This window comes from Rhinopithecus roxellana, chromosome 7 (genome assembly GCF_007565055.1).
Source record: "Rhinopithecus roxellana isolate Shanxi Qingling chromosome 7, ASM756505v1, whole genome shotgun sequence".
Classification (NCBI taxonomy): domain Eukaryota; kingdom Metazoa; phylum Chordata; class Mammalia; order Primates; family Cercopithecidae; genus Rhinopithecus; species Rhinopithecus roxellana.
This window is the reverse complement of record NC_044555.1, coordinates 24117582-24143914: the sequence shown is the minus strand read 5'-3', so window position 1 is coordinate 24143914 and position 26333 is coordinate 24117582. Positions and strand designations below refer to the sequence as shown.

Genomic DNA, 26333 nt, shown 5'->3' with positions numbered 1-26333 from the left:
TAAAAAAAAGAATGAAATCATGTTCTTTGCAGGAACATATATACAACTGGAGACCATTACCCTAAGTGAATTAACACAGAAGCAGAAAACTAAATACCACATGTTCTCACTTATAAGTGGGAGCTAAACACTGAGTATACATGGGCACAAAGACGGGAACATTAAACAATGGAGATTTCAAAAGGGGGAAGAAAGTAGGGGAAAAAGGGTTGAAAAACCATCTATTGAATACTGGGTTTACTATTTGGATGACAGAAAGAGTAGAAGCCCAACCTCAGCATCATACAATATACTCATTTAACAAACCTGCACATGTACCCCCTGAAGCTAAAACAAAATTTTAAAAACTGGCAGAGGACTTGAATAGACATTTTTCCAAAGCTAATCAAATAGCCAAAAAGTCTATGAAAAGATGCTGAACATTACTAATCATTAAGGAAATGCAAATTAAATCTACATATCACCTCACATTCATTAGGATGGCAAATATCAAAAACAAAAATAACAAGTGTTGTCAAGGATGTGGAGAAATTGGAACCTTGTGCACAGTTGGTGGAAATGTTAAATGTGCAACCAATATGAAACAGAGTATAGTTGTTCCTCAAGAAACTGATTTACCACATGATCCAGCAATCTCACCTTTAGCAATATACCAAAAGAATTTTAAGGAGAATCTCAAAGAAATATGTGTACTCCCATGTTCACTGCAGCACTATTCACCGTAGTGAAGAGGTGGAAGAAATCCAAATGTTCATTGAATGGACTAGTGGATAAAGAAAATGTGGTATATACACTCTTATTCAACATAGTATTGGAAGTTCTGACCAGGTCAATCAGGCAAGAGACAGAAATAAAGGGTATTCAAATAGGGAAAGAGGAAGTCAAATTATCTTTGTTTGCAGATGACATGATCCTATATCTAGAAAACAGCATCGTCTCAGCCCAAAAGCTCCTTAAGCTGGTAATCTACTTCAGAAAAGTCTCAGGATACAAAATCAATGTGCAAAAACCACTACCATTCCTACACACCAATAACAGGCAAGCAGAGAGCCAAATTATGAATGAACTCCCATTCACAATTACTCCAAACACATAAAATACCAGAAATACGGTTAACAAGGGAAGTGGGGACCTCTTCAAGGAGAACTACAAACCACTGCTCAAGGAAATAGGAGAGGACACAAACAAATGGAAAAACACTCCATGCTCATGGATTGAAAGAATCAATATCCTGAAAATGGACATCCTGCCCAAAGTAATTTATAAATTTAATGCTATTCCCATTAAATTACCATTGACATTCTTCAAAAAATTAGAAGAAACTATTTTAAAGTTCATATGGAACCAAAAAGGAGCCCAAGTAACCAAGACAATCCTAAGCAAAAAGAACAAAGCTGGAGGAACCATGTTACTCAACTTCAAACTACGCTGCAGGGCTACAGTATAAAGCAGCATGGTACTGCTGCAAAAACAAACGCATAGACCAATGGAACAGAATAGAGAACTCAGAAATTACACTGCACACCTACAACCATCTGATCTTCAACAAACCTGACAAAAACAAGCAATGGGGAAAGGACTTCCTATTTAATAAATGGTGTTGGGAAAACTGGCTAGCCATATGCAGAAAATTGAAACTGGACCCCTTCCTTATGTCTTACACAAAAATTAACTCAAGATGGATTAAGGGCTTAAATGTAAAGTCCAAAACTATAAAAATCCTAGAGGAAGATCTAGGTAATACCATTCAGGACACAGACACGGGCAAATATTTTATGACAAAAACACCAAAAGCAGTAGTGACAAAAGCAAAAATTGACAAATGGGATCTAATTAAACTAAAGAGTTTCTGCACATCAAAAGAAGCTATCATCGGAGTAAACAGACAACCTACAGAATGTGAGAACATTTTTGCAATCTATCCACCTGCCAAAGTCTAATATCCAGAATCTACAAGGAACTTAAAATAATTTACAAGAAAAAAACAAACAACCCCATTAAAAAGAGGGCAAAGGACATGAACAGACAATTCTCAAAAGAAGACATTTTTGTGGCCAAAAAAACACATGAAAAAAAAGCTCAACATCACTTATCATTGCAGAAATGCAAATCAAAACCACATCGAGATACCATCTCACACCAGTCAGAATGGTGTTATTTAAAAGTCAAAAAACAACAGATGCTGGTGTGCTGGTGAGGTCGCAGAGAAAAAGGAGTGCTTTTACACTGTTGGTGGGAGTGTAAATTAGTTCAATCATTGTGGAAGACAGTGTGATCATTCCTCAAAGATCTAGAACCAGAAATACCATTTGACCCAGCAAGCCCCACTACTGGGTAAATACCCAAAGGAACATAAATAATTCTATTGTAAAGATACATACACATGTTTGTTCACTGCAGCACTATTCACAATAGCAAAGACATGGAATCAACCTAAATGCCCATCAATGATAGGCTGGATAAAGAAAATGTGGTACATATACACCATGGAATACTATGCCGCCATAAAAAGGAACAAGATCATGTCCTTCACAGGAACATGGATGGAGCTGGAAGTCATTATCCTCAGCAAACTAACTCAGGAACATGAAACTAAATACTACATGTTCTTACTTATAAGTGGAGGCTGAATGATTAGGACACATGGACACATGGTGAGAGGGAACAACACACACAGGGGCCTCTTGGGGGGTGGGTAAGGGGAGGGAGAGCATCAGGAAGAATAGATAGTGTATCTTGAGCTTAATATCTATGTGATGGGTTGATCTGTGCAACAAACTACAAACTACCATGGCACATGTTTACCTATGTAACAAACCTGCACATCCTGAATATGTACCCTGTAACTTAAAATAAAAGTTAGAAAAAAAGAAGGAAAGATCCACAGGATAAAAGGCATGCTTCAGTAGAAAATAGGGGATGATATCTAACACACAAGCCTTTCCATTGGCATCACTCAAATGACAAGTGCTGGGGGAATTCTTGGGCTACAACCTTTTTTTTCCCAGAGCACTATAGAGGTTACTCCATTACTTTCTCTATCAGATACCTTTTGTGCCCACCTTTGACACCAGTTGTTTTCTTGTCTTGGCATGCCTGACATCACAGTGCTTCACATCAGCTGTGATTCTCCTCCTTTCTGCCCTTGGGCTTCCCTAACGCTGAGCAGTAAGAGGCTCAAAAAATAACAGATGTTGAAGTGGATGTAGTGAAAAGGAAACATTTTTCCACTGTTGGTGGGAATGTCAACTAGTACAACCACTATGGAAAACAGTGTGGAGATTCCTTAAGGAACTAAAAGTAGTTCTCCTGTTTGATCCAGCAATCCCACTACTAGGTATCTACTCAGAGGAAAAGAAGCCATTATACCAAAAAGATACTTGCACACACATGTTTATAGTAGCACAATTTGCAATTGTAGAAATATGGAACCAGCCCAAATGCCCATCAATCAATGAGTGGATAAAGAAAACATGGTAGATATATACCATGGAATACTACTCAGCCATAAAAAGGAAAGATATAACGGCATTTGCAGCAACCTGGATGGAATTGGAGACTATTATTCTAAGTGAAATAACTCAGGAATGGAAAACCAAACATCGTTTGTTCTCACTCGTATGTGAGAGCTAAGCCATGAGTACACAAAGGCCTAAGAATGATATACTGGACTTTAGGGACTTAGGGGAAAAGATGGGGGGTAGTGAGGGATAAAAGACTATATGTTGGGTATAGTGTACACTGCTCGGGTGATGGGTGCACCAAAAGCTCAGAAATCACCACTGAATAACTTATTCATGAAACCAAGCACCACCTGTTCCCCAAAAACCTATTGAAATTAAAAAAAAAATTAAAAAAAAATAAAAATAAAAAACAGATGCTGGCGAGGTTGCAAAGAAAAAGGAACACTTTTATACCGTTGGTAGGAGGGTAAATTATTTCAACCATTGTGGAAGATAGTTTGGCAATTCCTGAAAGACCTGGAGGCGGAAATACCATTTGGCCCAGCAATTCCATTACTAGGTATATACCCAAAGGAATGTAAATCATTCTATTATAAAGATACATGCATGTGTATGTTCACTGCAGCACTATACACAATAGCAAAGACATGAAATCAACCTAAATGCCCATCAGTGATAGACTAGGTAAAGAAAATATGGTACACATACACCATGGAATACTATGCAGACATAAAAAGGAATGAGATAATGTCCTTTGCAGGGACATGAATGGAATGGGAAGCCATTAACCTCAGCAAACTAACACAGGAACAGAAAACCAAACACCACATGTTTTCACTTTTAAGTGAGATCTGAATAATTAGAACACATAGACACGTGGTGGGGAACAATACACACTGGGGCTTGTTGGGTGAGGTCAGGGAAGGGAAAGCATCAGGAAGAATAGTTAATGGATCCTGGGCTTAATACCTAGGTGATGGGATGATCTGTGCAGCAAACGAACATGGCACACGTTTACCTGTGTTAAACACCTGCACATTCCATACATGTATCCCTGAGCTTAAAATAAAAGTTGAAGAAAACAATAAAATGAAATAAAATCTAACCACTAACATAAGTCAAAAAAGAAAAGAAAAGAAAAATATATTCTACTGAGTACAGTGGCAGGCTCCTGTAGTCCTAGGTACTCAGGAGGCTGAGGTGGAAGGATTGCTTGAGCCAGGAGTTTATGTCCACCCTGGGCAATATAGCAAGGCTGTATCTCAAAAAAAGAAAAGATCCTATGCAAATAGTCATCAAAGGAGAAAAGGATAACTATGCTAATATCAGACCAAATAGATTTCAGCTTTAAATTTGCTGTAAGAGAAAATGATGGGCATTACATATTGATAAAAATAATATATTAAGAAGATATTATCATTAGAAATATATATACACAAAACAAAGGAGTCCCCAAATAAGTGAACCAAATATTGACAGATCAAATCTATGGGTGGAATAGACCATTCTACAATAATAGCTGGAGATTTCAAGACTCCACTTTCAATACTTCATAGAACATCTAGACAGGAGATAAATAAGAAAACAGAGCACTTGAACACCACTATAAACCAACTAGACCTAACATGTTCAAAATGGAATGAAGCTAAAAATCATAACAGTAGAAAAAAAAGGAAATTCACAAATATATAGAAGTTAAGCCACACAGTCTTAACCACCAGATCAGAAAACAAATCACAAAGGAAATTAGAAAATACCTAGAGATGAATGAACATGAAAGATGACATTCCAAAATTTATGGAATGCAGTGGAAGCAGTGCTCAGGAGGAAATCTAATGCTGTAAAAGTCTACAATAAAAAGATAGCGACAATTCAACTTCTTCTTTTCCAATAGATGTCTTTTTATTTCTTTTTCTTGCCCAATTTATCTGGCTAGGAGTTCCAGTACTATGTTGAATGGAATTTGTGAGAGTGGGCATCCTCATCTTGTTTTTGATCTTAGAGGAAATGCTTCCAGCTTTCCACTATTGAGTATGATGTCAGTTGTGGGATTGTCATATATGGCCCTTATTATGTTGAGGTATTCCTTCTACACAATTTGTTATCAGAAAAAGATATTGAATTTTGTCAAATGCTTTTTCTCTATTGTCATGATTATATGATGTTTATCTTTTATTCTGTTAATGTTGTGTATCACATTTATTGATTCCCACATGTTGATCCATCATGTATCTCAGAGATAAATCTAACTTGATCACAGTGTATGATCCTTTTAATGTGCTGTCAAATTCAGTTTCCTAGTATTTTGGTCAGGATCTTTCCATCTATCTTCACTAGGGATATTGGCCTGTAATTTTCTTTTCTTGTTTTGTTATTATCTTGCTTTGTTGTAAGGGTAATGCTGGCCTTATAAAATGAGTTTGGAAGTTTTCCCTCTTTACGATTTTTTGAAGGAGTTTGAAGGAGTTTGAGAAGGCTTGGCATTAATTATCCTTTAAATTATTATTATTATTATTATTATTATTATTATTATTATTATCATTATTTGAGACCGAGTCTCTCTCTGTCGCCCAGGTTGGAGTGCAGTGGCATCATCTCAGCTCACTGCAAGCTCCGCCTCCCGGGCTCACGCCATTCTCCTGCCTCAGCCTCCCGAGTATCTGGGACTACAGGCACCCACCACCACGCCTGGCTAATTTTTTTGCATTTAGTAGAGATGGGGTTTCACCGTGTTAGCCAGGATGATCTCGATCTCCTGACCTCGTGATCCGCTCATCTCCCAAAGTGCTGGGATTACAGGCATGAGCCACCGTGCCCACCCCTCCTTTAAATTATTGGTAGAATGTACCAGTGAAGCCGTGTGGTCCTATGCTTTTATTTGTTCGGAGAATTTGGTTAGTGAATCAACCACTTTATTATTATTGCTCTGCTCAGATGTTCTAATTTTTCATGATTCAGTTTTGGTAGGTTGTAAGTATCTAGGAATTTATTCATTTCTTCTGAGTTATTCAATATGTTGGTGTATGATTGTTTATAGCAGTCTCTTATGATCCTTTGTATTTCTCTGGTATCAATTGTAAAGTCTGTTCTTTCACTTATTATTAATTTGATTGAGATCTTTCTTTCTTCTTGGTTAATCTAGCTAAGCATTTCTTTTGGGCATATATCCAAAGGAAATGAAATCACTGTTTCAAAGAGGTATCTGCACCTCCATGTTCATTGCTGTATTATTCACAATAGTCACAATATTAAAGCAACCTAAATGTCCATCAATGGACAAATGGATAAATAAAACGCGATATACATGATTATCTCAATAGATGCAAAAAAGGTTTTTGATAAAATTCAACACCACTTCATGATAAAAACTCTCAATAAATTAGATATTAAAGGAACATACCTCAAAATAATAAGAGCCATCTATTGGAAACCCACAGTGAACATTATAATGAATGGGCAAAAGCTGGGAGCATTCCTGTTGAAAACCAACACAAGACAAGGATGCTGTCTCTCACCACTCCTATTAAATGTAGTATTAGAAGTCCTAGCCAGAGCAATCAGGCAAGAGAAAGAAATAAAGGGCACCCAAATAGAAAGACAAGAAGTCAAGCTATCTATGCAGACGACATGATTCTATACCTAGAAAATCCCATAATCTCGGCCCAAAAGCTCCTTCAGCTGATAAACAACTTCAGCAAAGTTGCAGGATACAAAATCACTGTACAAAAATTACTACCATTCCTATACACCAGCAAAAGCAAAGCTAACAGCCAAATCATAAAGGCAATCCCATTCACAGTTGCCACAAAAAGAATAAAATACCTAGGAATACAGCAAACCACAGAGGTGAAAGAACTCTACAATGAGAATTATAAAACCCTGCTCAAACAAATTAGAGAAGACAGAAACAAATGGAAAAACATCCCATGCTCATAGACAGGAAGAATCAGTATCATTAAAATGGCCATACTAAGATGGCCGAACAGGAACAACTCCAGCCTCCAGCTCCCAGTGTGAGTGACACAGAAGATGGGTGATTTCTGCATTTTCAACTGAGGTACCGGGTTCATCTCACTAGGGCGTGTCGGAGAGTCGGTGCTGGTCAGCGAGTGCAGCCCGAACAGCGAGAGCTGAGGCAGAACGAGGCATCACCTGACCTGGGAAGTGGAAGGGGGAAGGAAACTCCTTTTCCTAGCCAAAGGAAACTGAGACACACAACACCTGGAAAATTGGGTAACTTCCACCCTAATACTGTGCTTTACCAAGGGTCTTAGCAAATGGCACACCAGGAGATTATATCCCACACCTGGCCCAGAGGGTCCCATGCCCACAGAGCCTCCCTCATTGCTAGCACAGCAGTCAGAGATCTAACTGCAAGGTGGCAGCAAGGCTGGGGAAGGAACGCCCGCCATTGCTGAGACTTAAGAGGGTAAACAAAGCCCCCGGGAAGCTCAAATAGGGTGGAGCCAACCACAGCCCAAGAAGGCCTGCCTGCCTCTGTAGACTCCACCTCTGGGGACAGGGCATAGCTAAACAAAAAGCAACAGAAACCTCTGCAGATGTAAATGTCCCTGTCTGACAGCTTTGAAGAGAGTAGTGGTTGTCCCCACATGCAGGTTGAGATCTGAGAACAGACTGCCTGCTCAAGTGGGTTAGGGACCCACGTGTATACGAGTAGCCTAACTGGAAGACATGCCCCACTAGGTGCAGACTGATGCCTCACACCTCACACGGCTGGGTACACCTCTGAGACGAACCTTCCAGAGCAAGAATCACACAGCAACACTCGCTGTTCAGCAATATTCTATCTTCTGCAGCCTCCGCCGCTGATACCCAGGCAAACAGGGTCTGCAGTGGACCTCAAGCAACCTCCAACGGGCCTACAGCTGAGGGTCCTGACTGTTAGAAGGAAAACAAACAAAAGGGACACCCACAACAAAACCCCATCAGTACGTCACCATCATCAAAGACCGAAGGCAGATAAAACCACAAAGTTGGGGAAAAAGCAGGGCAGAAAAGCTGGAAAATTAAAAAATCAGAGCGCATATCCCCCTCCAAAGGAACAGAGCTCATTGCCAGCAATGGAACAAAGCTGGATGGAGAATGACTTTGACAAGTTGAGAGAGGAAGGCTTCAGTCAATCAAACTTCTCAGAGCTAAAGGAAAAACTACGTACCCAGCGCAAAGAAACTAAACACTTTGAAGAAAGAATGGATGAATGGATAACTAGACTAATCAATGCAGAGAAGACCATAAAAGAACTGATAGAGATGAAAACCATGACAGGAGAACTACATGACAAATGCACAAGCTTCAGTAACCAACTCGATCAACTGGAAGAAAGAGTATCAGTGATTGAAGATCAAATGAATGAAATGAAGTGAGAAGAGAAGTGTAGAGAAAAAGAAATGAACAAAGCCTCCAAGAAATATGGGATTATGTGAAAAGACCAATACTGCGTCTGATTGGTGTGCCTGAAAGTGACAGGGAAAATGGAACCAAGTTGGAAAACACTCTGCAGGATATCATCCAGGAGAACTTCCCAAACCTAGTAAGGCAGGCCAGCATTCAAATTCAGGAAATACAGAGAACGCCACAAAGATACTCCTCGAGAGGAGCAACTCCAAGATACATCATTTTCAGATTCACCAAAGTTGAAATGAAGGAAACAATGTTAAGGGCAGCCAGAGAAAGAGGTTGAGTTACCCACAAAGGGAAGCCCATCAGACTAACAGCAGATCTCTCAGCAGAAACTCTACAAGACAGAAGAGAGTGGGGGCCAATATTCAACATTCTGAAAGAAAAGAATTTTCAACCCAAAATTAGTTTCATAAGTGAAGGAGAAATAAAATACTTTACAGACAAGCAAATGCTGAGAGATTTTGTCACCACCACGCCTGCCCTACAAGAGATCCTGAAGGAAGCACTAAACATGGAAGGGAACAACCAGTACCAGCCATTGCAAAAACATGCCAAAATGTAATGACCAACAATGCTAGGAAGAAACTGCATCAACTAATGAGCAAAATAACCAGCTAATATGACAGGATCAAGTTCACACATAATAATATTAACCTTAAATGTAAATAGACTAAATGGTCCAATTAAAAGACACAGACTGGCAAATTGGATAAAGAGTCAAGACTCATCAGCTTGCTGTATTCAGGAGACCCATCTCACGTGCAGAGACACACATAGGCTCAAAATAGAGGGATGGAGGAAGATCTACCAAGCAAATGGAAAACAAACAAACAAAAAAAAGCAGGGATTGCAGTCGTAGTCTCTGATAAAACAGACTTTAAACCATGAAAGATCAAAAGAGACAAAGAAGGCCATTACATAATGGTAAAGGGATCAATTCATCTGGAAGAGCTAACTGTCCTAAATATATATGCACCCAAAACAGGAGCACCCAGATTCATAAAGCAAGTCCTTAGAGATTTACAAAAAGACTTAGACTCCCATACAATAATCATGGGAGACTTTAACGCCCCACTGTCAACACTGGACAAGTCAACGAGACAGAAAGTTAACAAGGATATCCAGGAACTGAACTCATCTCTGCACCAAGCAGACCTAATAGACATCTATAGAACTCTCCAACTCAAATCAACAGAATATACATTCTTAGCACCACATCACACTTATTCCAAAATTGACCACATAGTTGGAAGTAAAGCACTCCTCAGCAAATGTACAAGAACAGAAATTATAACAAACTGTCTCTCAGACCACAGTGCAATCAAACTAGGACTCAGGACTAAGAAACTCAATCAAAACTGCTCAACTACATGGAAACTGAACAACCTGCTTCTGAATGACTACTGGGTACATAACGAAATGAAGGGAGAAATAAAGATGTTATTTGAAACCAATGAGAACAAAGATACAACATACCAGAAACTCTGGGACACATTTAAAGCAGTGTGTAGAGGGAAATTTATAGCACTAAATGCCCACAAGATAAAGCAGGAAAGATCTAAAATTGAAACCCTAGCATCACAATTAAAAGAACTAGAGAAGCAAGAGCAGACACATTCAAAAGCTAGCAGAAGGCAAGAATTAACTAAGACCAGAGCAGAACTGAAGGAGATTGAGACACAAAAAACCCTCCAAAAAATCAATGAATCCAAGAGCTGGGTTTTTGAAAAGATCAACAAAATTGATAGACCACTAGCAAGACTATTAAAGAAGAAAAGAGAAAAAAATCAAATAGACACAATAAAAAATGATAAACCTGACAAAAACAAGAAATGGGGAAAGGATTCCCTATTTAATAGATGGAGCTGGGAAAATTGGCTAGCCATAAGTAGAAAGCTGAAACTGGATCCTTTCCTTCTTTCTTATACAAAAATTAATTCAAGATGAATTAGAGACTTAAATGGTAGACCTAAAACCATAAAAACCCTAGAAGAAAACCTAGGTAATACCATTCAGGACATAGGCATGGGCAAGGACATCATGTTTAAAACACCAAAAGTAATGGCAACAAAAGCCAAAATTGACAAATGGGATCTAATCAAACTAAAGAGCTTCTTCACAGCAAAAAAACTACCATCAGCGTGAACAGGCAACCTACAGAATGGGAGAAAATTTTTGCAATCTACTCATCTGACAAAGGGCTAATATCCAGAACTTATAAAGAACTCAATCAAATTTACGAGAAAAAAAAAACAAACAAATAACCCCATCAAAAAGTGGGCAAAGGATATGAACAGACACTTCTCAAAAGAAGACATTTATACAGCCAACAGACACATGAAAAAATGCTCATCATCACTCGCCATCAGAGAAATGTAAATCAAAACCACAATGAGATACCATCTCACACCAGTTAGAATGGTAATCATTAATAAAACAGGAAACTACAGGTGCTGGAGAGGATGTGGAGAAATAGGAACACTTTTACACTGTTGGTGGGACTGTAAACTAGTTCAACCATTGTGGAAAACATGTGACGATTCCTCAAGGATCTAGAACTAGAAATACCATTTGACCCAGCCATCCCATTACTGGGGATATACCCAAAGGATTATAAGTCATGCTGCTATAAAGACACACGCACACATATGTTTATTGTGGCACTATTCACAATAGCAAAGACTTGGAATCAACCCAAATGTCCATCAGTGACAGACTGGATAAGAAAATGTGGCACATATACATCGTGGAATACTATGCAGTCATAAAAAAGGATAAGTTCCTGTCCTTTGTAGGGACATGGATGCAGCTGGAAACCAACATTCTCAGCAAACTATTGCAAGAACAGAAAACCAAATACTGCATGTTCTCAGTCATAGGTGGGAATTGAACAAGATCACTTGGACACAGGAAGGGGAACATCACACACAGGGTCTTATTGTGGGGAGGGGGTAGGGGGGAGGGATAGCATTAGGAGATATATGTAATGTAAATGACGAGTTAATGGGTGCCACACACCAACATGGCACATATATACAAATGTAACAAACTTGCATGTTGTGCACATGTACCCTAGAACTTAAAGTATAATAATTATAAAAAAATAAAAAATAAATAAATAAAGAATTGACTGTCAGAATATTTTTTTTTAAAAATGGCCATACTGCCCAAAGCAATTTAAAGATTCAGTGCTATTCCTACCAAACTACCAACGACATTCTTCACAGAACTAGAAAAAAAAATTGTTTTAAAACTCACAGGGAACCAAAAGGGAGTCCAAATAGCCAAGGCAATTCTAAGCAAAAAGAACAAAGCTGGAGGCATCATGTAACTCAACTGCAAACTATACTGCAGGGCTACAGTATAAAACAGCACGGTACTGTTACAAAAACAGGCATATAGACCAATGGAACAGAATAGATAGCCCAGAATTAAGGCCATACACCTACAATCATTTGATCTTCAATAAAGCTGACAAAAACAAGCCATGGGGTGAAGATTCCCTATTCAATAAATGCTGCTGGGATAACTGGCTAACCATATACACAAGATTGAAGCTGGATCCCTTCCTTAAATCACATATAAAAATAATCTGAAGATGCATTAAATACTTAAATATAAAACGCAAAACTGTAAAAACTCTGGAGGGCAACCTAGGCAATACCATCCTGGACACAGGAAAGGGCAAAGATTTCGTGATGAAGATATCAAAAGCAATTGCAGTAAAAGCAAAAATTGACAAATGGAATCTACTTAAACTGAAGAGCTTATGCACAGCAAAATAAACTGTCAACAGAGTAAACCGACAACCCACAGAATGGGGAAAAATTTTGCAAACTATGCACCTAACAAAGGTCTAATATCCAGCATCTATAAGGAACTTAAACAAATTTACAAGAGAAAAACAAATCACCCCATTTAAAGTGGGCAAAGAACATGAACAGACACTCATGAAGAGAAAGCATACATGCGGTCAAAAAGCATTTGAGAAAAAGCTCAATATCGTGATCATTAGAGAAATGCAAGCCAAAACCAAAACGAGATACCATCTCACGCCAGTCAGAATGACCATTATTAAAAAGTAAAAAAAGGGCGGAGCAAGATGGCCGAATAGGAACAGCTCCAGTCTCCAACTCCCAGCACGAGCAACACAGAAGACCGGTGATTTCTGCATTTTCAACTGAGGTACTGGGGTCATCTCACTAGCGAGTGCCGGATAATCGGTGCTGGTCAGCTGCTGCAGCCTGACCAGCAAGAGCTGAAGCAGGGCGAGGCATCGCCTCACCTGGAAGCGCAAGGGGGAAGGGAATCCGTTTTCCTAGCCAGGGGAACTGAGACACACAACACCTGGAAAATCGGGTAACTCCCACCCCAATACTGCACTGTAAGCATACAGGCACACCAGGAGAATATATCCCACACCTGGCTGGGAGGGTCCCACGCCCACGGAGCCTCCCTCACTGCTAACACAGCAGTCTGCCGCAATCTATCCGCAAGGCAGCAGCGAGGCTGGGGGAGGGGCGCCCGCCATTGCTGAGGCTTAAGTAGGTAAACAAAGCCGCTGGGAAGATCGAACTGGGTGGAGCTCACAGCAGCTCAAGGAAGCCTGCCTGTCTTTATAGTCTCCACCTCTGGGGACAGCGCACAGCTGAAGACCAACAGGGGAAGCAGCGGGGGCCGGTGCAGACGCGAACGACGCGAACGACTCTGTCTGACAGCTTTGGGGAGAGCCGTGGATCTCCCAACGCGGAGGTTGAGATCTGAGAACGGACAGACTGCCTGCTCAGGTGGGTCCCTGACCCCTGAGTAGCCTAGCTGGGAGACATCCCCCACTAGGGGCAGTCTGACACCCCACACCTCACAGGGTGGAGTACACCCCTGAGAGGAAACTTCCAAAGGAAGAATCGGACAGGTACACTCGCTGTTCAGCAATATTCTATCTTCCGCAACCTCTGCTGCTGATACCCAGGCAAACAGGGTCTGGAGTGGACCTCAAGCAATCTCCAACAGACCAACAGACAGTCCTTCTGACTGTCAGAAGGAAAACTATCAAACAGGAAGGACACCTATACCAAAACCCCATCAGTATGTCACCATCACCAAAGACCAGAGACAGATAAAACCACAAAGATGGGGAAGAAGCAGGGCAGAAAAGCTGGAAATTCAAAAAATAAGAGCGCATCTCCCCCTGCAAAGGAGCGCAGCCCATCACCAGCAACGGATCAAAGCTGGTCAGAGAATGAGTTTGACGAGATGAGAGTTCTACTCAAGCTCTTCCAAAAAAGTAGTAAAAGGACACTTCCTAATTCATTTTATGAGGTCAGCATTATTCTGATACAAAAACCAGATAAAGTCTTCAACAAGAAAACTACACACCAATATCCCCTATGAATACAAGTGCAAAAATACTTAATACATACAAACTGAATCCAACAGCATATTGAAAGGATTAATAAACCGTGAACAAGTAAATTTATTCAAAGAATGTAAGGGTGTTTAACATATTACTATTAATCAGTGTGATACATCATGTTAATAGAATGAAGGGAAAAATTACAACCATCCAAATTGATGCTTAAAAGACATGTGACAAGATCCAACACCCTTTCATGACAAAAACAGAAAAAAAAAAAAATCATAAGTGTAAAAGGTAGCTTCTTCAACATGTTAAAAGGCATTTATTTAAAAAACTATAGCTATCACCATGCTCAGTTTCAAAACACTAAATACTTTCCCCCAGATCAGGAACAAGACAAGCTTTTATCACTGATATTCAACATTGTACTGAAAGTTCTAACTGGGGCAATTAGGCAAAAAATGAAATAAAAGGCGTTCAAAATAGAGACGAAGAAGTAAAATTATCTCTATTTGCAGGTGCCATAATCCTATATGTAGACAATCACATATAATCCACAAAAAAAGCTACTAGAGCTAATAAATGAATTCAGCAAAATTATATGCTAGTCTAAAATTCAGTTGTTCCTGTATACCAGCAATGAACAAAACAAAAAGTAAAGAAATCTATGACATTTGCAGTGACATACAAAGAATACCTGGGAATAAATTTACCCAAGGATGTGAAAGACTTGCACACTGAAAAGTATAGAACATTGCTGAAAGACATTAAAGAAAGCCTTTAAAAATTGAAAAAAATATGTTTTCATGTATTGAAAGACATTATTCACAAAATATCAGTGCTATCTAAAGTGATGTACAGATTTAGTTTAATCCTTATCAAATTCCAGTGGCCTTTTGTGTAGAAATGGAGTGGTAGAACCATAAAATGTATATAAAATTTCAAGGGATTCTAAATCACCAATATAATCTTGAAAAGGAAGAACAAAGTTGGAGGAATCAAAATTCTCAATTTCAAAAGTTACTACAAAGCTACAGTAATCAATAGTGTTGGTACTGGCATAAAGACAGACACACAGACCAGTGGAATAGAATAGACAGTCCAGAAATAATCTCCTGCATACATAGTCAAACAATTTTTTTGAAATTTTGTTTTTAATTGACACATAATAATTGTACATATTTATGGAGCATGAAGTGATTTTTCAATAAATGTATACAATGTATAATGACCAAATTGGGGTAATTAGAATGTATATCACCTCAAACATTTACAATTTCTTTGTGTTGGGAACATTCAAAATCTTTGTTTCTAACTATTTAAAAATATACAATAAATTATTGTTAGAAAGTGTGTTAGTTTGTTCTCACGCTGCTACGAAGAAATACCCCAGACTGGGTAATTTATAAAGAAAAGAGGTTTAATTGACTCACAGTTCTGCATGGCTGGGGAGGCCTCAGGAAACTTACAATCATGGTGGAAATACATCTTTCTTCACACGGTGGCAGGAGAGAGAAGTGCTGAGCAAAGGGTGAAAAGCCCCTTATAAAACCATCAGATCTTGTGAAAACTCATTCACTATCACAAGAACAGGATAGGGTTAACCGCCCCCATGATTCCATTACCTCCCACTGAGTCTCTCTCACCACACATGAGGATTATGGGAACTACAATTCGAGATGAGATTTCGATGGAGACATAGCCTAAACATATCAGAGAGCTTCCTGGTAGCTGAACATTTGGAGGTTCCTGGAGCATGGCATGCCTACCTCACTCTACATATCTCTTCATCTTTATCCTTTGCAATATCCTTTATAATAAGCCCATAAAGGCATTGAAGATATATGATTATGAGACAAGTGTCTACAAAACTATGGATGGTACAAGAACTTCACTTGATATTGAATAGTACCCAGATACTGAGGTGCAAAAAAAAAAACAAGTACTAACTCTGCAAGAATGGCAAGACAAGTGGGTGAAATGAAATACTAGTTTTCATCAAAAACAAGGACATCAACTATTAAAGCAGCATTTGGATACTTTTCTTAAAGGCAAGAGTGGAGTGAGGGTATTTTTTCCTCTGTGTGGAAAAGCAGTTGAGATGAAATATTTTGCAGACTGGGAACACAGTGTACTTGGTGTGGAAATCATTGAACTTGGGATATGAGATTTTTTATGAGATTTTTTTTTACAGAGCAGAATCTTTCTTACTCAGAAGAGCCAATCACCAAAATTCCTGGAGCCAAAGTGTTTAAGAGTTCTTTGGGGCAATATTTCATTGTACTGTTGCTGTATTTTTTATCCTCCTAGAGCAAATACTGGCAAATTTGACAGGATTTAGGATAGAAGAGCATTAGTTGCTATTAATCCAGGTGATCACAAATGCTACGCAGTTATAACGTCATCCAACCTGGGTAAAGGGTTTCAGTACCTCATGTGTGTTCTTTCTGATGATCCAACTAAACATGCAGGCCCAACATTTTGTGTTCTACTTGCTGAAATTGAAAGGCTGTTCAGTACGGTATGTAATATTGTCTTGAGACGGTTGATGCTTTTGAGGAATGACATAAAAGTTTGGGAATTGACTACATTTTTAAAAGGTTATATCTAAGAGATAAGTAAATGAGATGTAAATAAAATAAAGTAACATCAAAATGTTTTTGAGTTTTTGAGTTTCTGAGCAATTGAAAATTATGCTGAGGCCTCAAAATGTAATGGATGAATTTTTCATTGCTTATAAACAATATAGTAGATTCTTGCTCAAAAATGCATGAACTTTTTGGAAGAACTTACATAGTAAAATGGTAAAGTAGCTCCTTTGAAGAGGAGAGTATGATTATACCTGAAAGATGATACCTCTGTGTCATATGGACTGAAAGATCTTTTAAAAATCTATCAGCTTGTATTATTTGTATAATTAAAAAATAAAAGAAGGGGCACAGCAAGATGGCCGAATAGGAACAGCTCCAGTCTCCAACTCCCGGCGCGAGCGACTCTCCAACTCCCGGCGCGAGCGACACAAAAGACTGGTGATTTCTGCATTTTCAACTGAGGTACTGGGGTCATCTCACTGGGGAGTGCCGGACAATCGCTGCTGGTCAGCTGCTGCAGCCCGACCAGAGAGAGCTGAAGCAGGGCGAGGCATCGCCTCACCTGGGAAGCGCAAGGGGGAAGGGAATCCCTTTTCCTAGCCAGGTGAACTGAGACACACAACACCTGGAAAATCGGGTAATTCCCACCCCAATACTGCACTTTAAGCAAACGGGCACACCAGGAGATTATACCCAACACTTGGCCGGGAGGGTCCCACGGCCACGGAGCCTCCCTCCTTCCTAGCACAGCAGTCTGCGATCTAACCGCAAGGCAGCAGCGAGGCTGGTGGAGGGGCGCCCGCCATTGCTGAGGCTTAAATAGGTAAACAAAGCCGCTGGGAAGCTCAAACTGGGTGAAGCTCACAGCAGCTCAAGGAAACCTGCCTGTCTCTGTAGACTCCACCTCTGGGGACAGAGCACAGCTAAAAAACAACAGGGGAAGCAGCAGAAGCCTGTGCAGACGTGAACGACTCTGTCTGACAGCTTTGAAGAGAGCAGTGGATCTCCCAACACGGAGGTTAAGATCTGAGAAGGGACAGACTGCCTGCTCAAGTGGGTCGCTGACCCCTGAGCAGCCTAACTGGGAGACATCCCCCACTAGGGGCAGTCTGACACACCACAACTCACAGGGTGGAGTACATCCCTGAGAGGAAGCTTCCAAAGTAAGAATCAGACAGGTACACTCGCTGTTCAGCAATATTCTATCTTCTCCAACCTCTGCTGCTGATACGCAGGCAAACAGGGTCTGAAGTCGACCTCAAGCAATCTCCAACAGACCTACAGCTGAGGGTCCTGACTATCAGAAGGAAAACTATCAAACAGGAAGAACACCTATACCAAAACCCCATCAGTACGTCACCATCATCAAAGACCAGAGGCAGATAAAACCACAAAGATGGGGAAGAAGCAGGAAAGAAAAGCTGGAAATTCAAAAAATAAGAGCGCATCTCCCACTGGGAAGGAGCACAGCTCATCGCCAGCAACGGATCAAAGCTGGTCAGAGAATGACGTTGACGAGATGAGAGAAGAAGGTTTCAGTCCATCAAACTTCTCAGAGCTAAAGGAGGAATTACGTACCCAGCGCAAAGAAACTAAAAATCTTGAAAAAAGAGTGGAAGAATTGATAGCTAGAAAAATTAATGCAGAGAAGGTCATAAATGAAATGACAGAGATGAAAACCATGACACCAGAAATACATGACAAATCCACAAGCTTCAGTAACGGACTCGATCAACTGGAAGAAAGAGTATCAGCGATTGAGGATCAAATGAATGAAATGAAGCGAGAAGAGAAACCAAAAGAAAAAAGAAGAAAAAGAAATGAACAAAGCCTGCAAGAAGTATGGGATTATGTAAAAAGACCAAATCTACGTCTGATTGGGGTGCCTGAAAGTGAGGGGGAAAATGGAACCAAGTTGGAAAACACTCTTCAGGATATCATCCAGGAGAACTTCCCCAACCTAGTAGGGCAGGCCAACATTCAAATTCAGGAAATACAGAAAACGCCACAAAGATATTCCTCGAGAAGAGCAACTCCAAGACACAAAATTGCCAGATTCACCAAAGTAGAAATGAAGGAAAAAATCTTAAGGGCAGCCAGAGAGAAAGGTCGCGTTACTCACAAAGGGAAGCCCATCAGACTAACAACAGACCTCTCGGCAGAAACTCTACAAGCCAGAAGAGATTGGAGCCAATATTCAACGTTCTTAAAGAAAAGAATTTTCAACCCAGAATTTCATATCCAGCCAAACTAAGTTTCATCAGTAAAGGAGAAATAAAATCCTTTACAGATAAGCAAATGCTTAGAGATTTTGTCAACACCAGGCCAGCCTTAAAAGAGACCCTGAAGGAAGCCCTAAACATGGAAAGGAACAACTGGTACCAGCCATTGCAAAAACATGCCAAAATGTAAAGACCATCAAGGCGAGGAAGAAACTGCATAAACTAACGAGCAAAATAACCAGTTAATATCATAATGGCAGGATCAAGTTCACACATAACAATATTAACCTTAAATGTAAATGGACTAAATGCTCCAATTAAAAGACACAGACTGGCAAACTGGATAAAGAGTCAAGACCCATCAATCTGCTGTATTCAGGAGATCCATCTCACATGCAGAGACATACATAGGCTCAAAATAAAGGGATGGAGGAACATCTACCAAGCAAATGGAGAACAAAAAAAGGCAGGGGTTGCAATCCTAGTCTCTGATAAAACAGACTTTAAACCATCAAAGATCAAAAGAGACAAAGAAGGCCATTACATAATGGTAAAGGGATCAATTCAACAGGAAGAGCTAACTCTCCTAAATATATATGCACCCAATACAGGAGCACCCAGATTCATAAAGCAAGTCCTTAGAGACTTACAAGGAGACTTAGACTCCCATACAATAATAATGGGAGACTTCAACACTCCACTGTCAACATTAGACACATCAACGAGACAGAAAGTTAACAAGGATATCCAGGAATTGAACTCATCTCTGCACCAAGCGGACCTAATAGACATCTATAGAACTCTCCACCCCAAATCAACAGAATATACATTCTTCTCAGCACCACATCGCACTTATTCCAAAATTGACCACATAATTGGAAGTAAAGCACTCCTCAGCAAATGTACAAGAACAGAAATTATAACAAACTGTCTCTCAGACCACAGTGCAATCAAACTAGAACTCAGGACTAAGAAACTCACTCAAAACCGCTCAACTACATGGAAACTGAACAACCTGCTCCTGAATGACTACTGGGTACATAAAGAAATGAAGGCAGAAATAAAGATGTTCTTTGAAACCAATGAGAACAAATGTACAACATACCAGAATCTCTGGGACACATTTAAACCAGTGTGTAGAGGGAAATTTATAGCACTAAATGCCCACAAGAGAAAGCTGGAAAGATCTAAAATTGACACTCGAACATCACAATTAAAAGAACTGGAGAAGCAAGAGCAAACACATTCAAAAGCTAGCAGAACGCAAGAAATAACTAAGATCAGAGCAGAACTGAAGGAGACAGAGACAAAAAAAACCCTCCAAAAAAATCAATGAATCCAGGTGTTGGTTTTTTGAAAAAATCAACAAAATTGACAGACCGCTAGCAAGATTAATAAAGAAGAAAAGAGAGAAGAATCAAATAGATGCAATAAAAAATGATAAAGGGGATATCATCACCGATCCCACAGAAATACAAACTACCATCAGAGAATACTATAAACACCTCTACGCAAATAAACTAGAAAATCTAGAAGAAACGGATAATTTCCTGGACATTACACGCTTCCAAGACTAAACCAGGAAGAAGTTGAGTCTCTGAATAGACCAATAGCAGGCTCTGAAATTGAGGCAATAATTAATAGCCTACCAACCAAAAAAAGTCCAGGACCAGATGGATTCACAGCTGAATTCTACCAGAGGTACAAAGAGGAGCTGGTACCATTCCTTCTGAAACTATTCCAATCAACAGAAAAAGAGGGAATCTTCCCTACCTCATTTTATGAGGCCAACATCATCCTGATACCAAAGCCTGGCAGAGACACAACAAAAAAAGAGAATTTTAGACCAATATCCCTGATGAACATCGATGCAAAAATCCACAATAAAATACTGGCAAACCGGATTCAGCAGCACATCAAAAAGCTTATCCACCATGATCAAGTGGGCTTCATCCCTGGGATGCAAGGCTGGTTCAACATTCGCAAATCAATAAACGTAATCCAGCATATAAACAGAACCAAAGACAAGAACCACATGATAATCTCAATAGAAGCAGAAAAGGCTTTTGACTAAATTCAACAGCCCTTCATGCTAAAAACGCTCAACAAATTCGGTATTGATGGAATGTACCTCAAAATAATAAGAGCTATTTATGACAAACCCACAGCCAATATCATACTGAATGGGCAAAAACTGGAAAAATTCCCGTTGAAAACTGGCACAAGACAGGGATGCCCTCTCTCACCACTCCTATTCATCATAGTGTTGGAAGTTCTGGCTAGGGCAATCAGGCAAGAGAAAGAAATCAAGGGTATCCAGTTAGGAAAACAAGAAGTCAAATTGTCCCTGTTTGCAGATGACATGATTGTATATTTAGAAAACCCCATCGTCTCAGCCCAAAATCTCCTTAAGCTGATAAGCAGCTTCAGCAAAGTCTCAGCATACAAAATTAATGTGCAAAAATCACAAGCATTCTTATACACCAGTAATAGACAAGCAGAGAGCCAAATCAGGAATGAACTTCCATTCACAATTGCTTCAAAGAGAATAAAATACCTAGGAATCCAACTTACAAGGGATGTCAAGGACCTCTTCAAGGAGAACTACAAACCACTGCTCAGTGAAATCAAAGAGGACACAAACAAATGGAAGAACGTACCATGCTCATGGATAGGAAGAATCAATATCGTGAAAATGGCCATATTGCCCAAGGTTATTTATAGATTCAATGCCATCCCCATCAAGCTACCAATGAGCTTCTTCATAGAATTGGAAAAAACTGCTTTAAAGTTCATATGGAACCAAAAAAGAGCCCACATTGCCAAGACAATCCTAAGCCAAAAGAACAAAGCTGGAGGCGTCACGCTACCTGACTTCAAACTATACTACAAGGCTACAGTAACCAAAACAGCATGGTACTGGTACCAAAACAGAGATATAGACCAATCGAACAGAACAGAGTCCTCAGAAATAATACCACACATCTACAGCCATCTGATCTTTGACAAACCTGAGAGAAACAAGAAATGGGGAAAGGATTCCCTATTGAATAAATGGTGCTGGGAAAATTGGCTAGCCATAAGTAGAAAGCTGAAACTGGATCCTTTCCTTACCCCTTATACGAAGATTAATTCAAGATGGATTAGAGACTTAAATGTTAGACCTAATACCCTAAAAACCCTAGAAGAAAATCTGGGTAGTACCATTCAGGACATAGGCATGGGCAAGGACTTCATGTCTAAAACACCAAAAGCAACGGCAGCAAAAGCCAAAATTGACAAATGGGATCTCATTAAACTAAAGAGCTTCTGCACAGCAAAAGAAACTACCATCAGAGTGAACAGGCAATCTACAGAATGGGAGAAAATTTTTGCAATCTACGCATCTGACAAAGGGCTAATATCCAGATTCTGCAAAGTACTCAAACAAATATACAAGAAAAAAACAAACAACCCCATCAAAAAGTGGGCAAAGGATATGAACAGACATTTCTCAAAAGAAGACATTCATACAGCCAACAGACACATGAAAAAATGCTCATCATCACTGGCCATCAGAGAAATGCAAATCAAAACCACAATGAGATACCATCTCACACCAGTTAGAATGGCAATCATTAAAAAATCAGGAAACAACAGTTGTTGGAGAGGATGTGGAGAAATAGGAACACTTTTACACTGTTGGTGGGATTGTAAACTCGTTCAACCATTATGGAAAACAGTATGGCAATTCCTCAAGGATCTAGAACTAGATGTACCATATGACCCAGCCATCCCACTACTGGGTATATACCCAAAGGATTATAAATTATTCTACTACAAAGACACATGCACACGTATGTTTATTGCGGCCCTATTCACAATAGCAAAGACTTGGAATCAACCCAAATGTCCATCTGTGACAGACTGGATTAAGAAAATGTGGCACATATACAGCATGGAATACTATGCAGCCATTAAAAAGGATGAGTTTGCGTCCTTTGTAGGGACATGGATGCACCTGGAAACCATCATTCTTAGCAAACTATCACAAGAAGAGAAAACCAAACACCGCATGTTCTCACTCATAGGTGGGAACTGAACAATGACATCACTTGGACTTGGGAAGGGGAACATCACACACTGGGGCCTATCATGGGGAGGAGGGAGGGGGGAGGGATTGCATAGGGGAGTTATACATGATATAAATGATGAATTGATGGGTGCTGACAAGTTGATGAGTGCAGCACACCAACATGGCACAAATATACATATGTAACAAACCTGCACGTTATGCACATGTACCCTAGAACTTAAAGTATAATTAAAAAAAAGAAAAAAAATCAGAGAACTCCCCGAAACCTAGAGTACCTTATCAACATTGAAGTACAAGAAGGTTTTAAAGTACGAAGCAGATTTAACCCAAAGAAGACTGCCTAAAGGCCTTTAATAATCAAACTCCCAAAGGTCAAGGATAAAGAGATTGTAAAACAAGCAAGAGAAAATAACTAAATAACATACAATGGTGTTCCAATACATCTGGCAGCAGACTACGCAGTGGAAATCAAACAGGTCAGGAGAGTGTAGCATGACATATTTAGAGTATTGAAGGAATAGTATATCTGGTGAATATATCCTTCAAGAATGAAGGAGCAATAAAGACTTTCTCAGAAAAACGAAAGCTGAGATATTTCATAAAATCAGACTTGCTGTACAAGAACTGCTAAAGGGAGTTCTTCAATCAGAAAGAAAACGATGTTAATGAGCAAGAAGAAATCATCTGAAGGTACAAAACTCACTGGTAATAGCAAGCACAAAGAAAAGCACAAGATACTATAACACTGTAATTTTAGAGTGTAAACTACTCTTATTTTAAGTAGAAAGACTAAATAATGAGCCGATAAGGAAATGCAACTTTTCAAGACATAGACAGTACAATAAGACATAAAGAGAAACAACAAAAAGTTAAGAAGTGGGGGGATGAATTTACAGTGTAGAGTTTTTATTAGTTTTCTTTTTGCATGTTTGTTTATGCAATCAGTGTTAAGTTGCCATTTGTATGAAATTGTGGGTTATAAAGACTAAACCAGGAAGAAGTTGAATCCCTGAATAGATCAATAGCGGGCTCTGAAATTGAGGTAATAATTAATAGCCTACCAACCAAAAAAAGTCCAGGATCAGATGGATTCACAGCTGAATTCTACCAGAGGTACAAGGAAGAGCTGGTACCATTCCTTCTGAAACTACTCCAATCAATTGAAAACGAGGGAATCCTCCCTAACTCATTTGATGAGGCCAACATCATCCTGATACCAAAGTCCGGCAGAGATACAACAAAAAAAGAGAATTTTAGACTAATATCCCTGATGAACATCGATGCAAAAATCCTCAATAAAATACTGGCAAACTGAATCCAGCAGCACATCAAAAAGCTTATCCACCATGATCAAGTGGGTTTCATTCCTGGGATGCAAGGCTGGTTCAACATACACAAATCAATAAACGTAATCCTGCATATAAACAGAACCAAAGACAAAAACCATATGATTATCTCAACAGATGCAGAAAAGGCCTTTGAAAAAATTCGACAGCCCTTCATGCTAAAAACTCTCAATAAACTAGGTATTGATGGAACATATCTCAAAATAATAAGAGTTATTTATGACAAATCCACAGCCAATATCATACTGAATGGGCAAAAACTGGAAAAATTCCCTTTGAAAACTGGCACAAGACAGGGATGCCCTCTCTCACACTCCTATTCAACAAAGTGTTGGAAGTTCTGGCTAGGGCAATCAGGCAAGAGAAAGAAATCAAGGGTATTCAGTTAGGAAAAGAAGAAGTCTAATTGTCCCTGTTTGCAGATGACATGATTGTATATTTAGAAAACCCCATCATCTCAGCCCAAAATCTCCTTAAGCTGATAAGCAACTTCAGCAAAGTCTCAGGATACAAAATTACTGTGCAAAAATCACAAGCATTCTTATACACCAGTAACAGACAAATAGAGAACCAAATCATGAATGAACTTCCATTCACAATTGCTTCAAAGAGAATAAAATACCCAGGAATCCAACTTACAAGGGATGTGAAGGACCTCTTCAAGGAGAACTACAAACCACTGCTCAGTGAAATCAAAGAGGACACAAACAAATGGAAGAACATACCATGCTCATGGATAGGAAGAATCAATATCCTGAAAATGGCCATACTGCCCAAGGTAATTTATAGATTCAATGCCATCCCCATCAAACTACCAATGAGTTTCTTCACAGAATTGGAAAAAACTGCTTTAAAGTTCATATGGAACCAAAAAAGAGCCTGCATTGCCAAGACAATCCTAAGTCAAAAGAACAAAGCTGGAGGCATCACGCTACCTGACTTCAAACTGTATGACAAGGCTACAGTAACCAAAACAGCATGGTACTGGTACCAAAACAGAGATATAGACCAATCGAACAGAACAGAGTCCTCAGAAATAATACCACACATCTACAGCCATCTGATCTTTGACAAACCTGAGAGAAACAAGAAATGGGGAAAGGATTCCCTATTGAATAAATGGTGCTGGGAAAATTGGCTAGCCATAAGTAGAAAGCTGAAACTGGATCCTTTCCTTACCCCTTATACGAAGATTAATTCAAGATGGATTAGAGACTTAAATGTTAGACCTAATACCATAAAAACCCTAGAAGAAAACCTAGGTAATACCATTCAGGACATAGGCATGGGCAAGGACTTCATGTCTAAAACACCAACAGCAATGGCAACAAAAGCCAAAATTGACAAATGGGATCTAATTAAACTAAAGAGCTTCTGTACAGCAAAAGAAACTACCATCAGAGTGAGCAGGCAACCTACAGAATGGGAGAAAATGTTTGCAATCTACTCATCTGACAAAGGGCTAATATCCAGAATCTACAAAGAACTCAAACAAATATACAAGAAAAAAACAAACAACATCATCGAAAAGTGGGGAAAGGATGTGAACAGACATTTCTCAAAAGAAGACATTCATACAGCCAACAGACACGTGAAAAAATGCTCATCATCACTGGCCATCAGAGAAATGCAAATCAAAACCACAATGAGATACCATCTCACACCAGTTAGAATGGTAATCATTCAAAAGTCGGGAAACAACAGGTGCTGGAGAGGATGTGGAGAAATAGGAACACTTTGACACTGTTGGTGGGATTGTAAACTAGTTCAACCATTATGGAAAACAGTATGGCGATTCCTCAAGGATCTAGAACTAGAAGTACCATATGACCCAGCCATCCCATTACTGGGTATATAC

At 39.4% G+C, this 26333-nt stretch overlaps 1 pseudogene; it reads left to right on the top strand.

Annotated features, from left to right (window-relative positions):
- Window positions 1-16114: 16114 nt before the first annotated feature.
- Window positions 16115-16863, top strand: LOC104674841 (annotated as a pseudogene).
- The last annotated feature ends 9470 nt before the right edge of the window (window positions 16864-26333 follow it).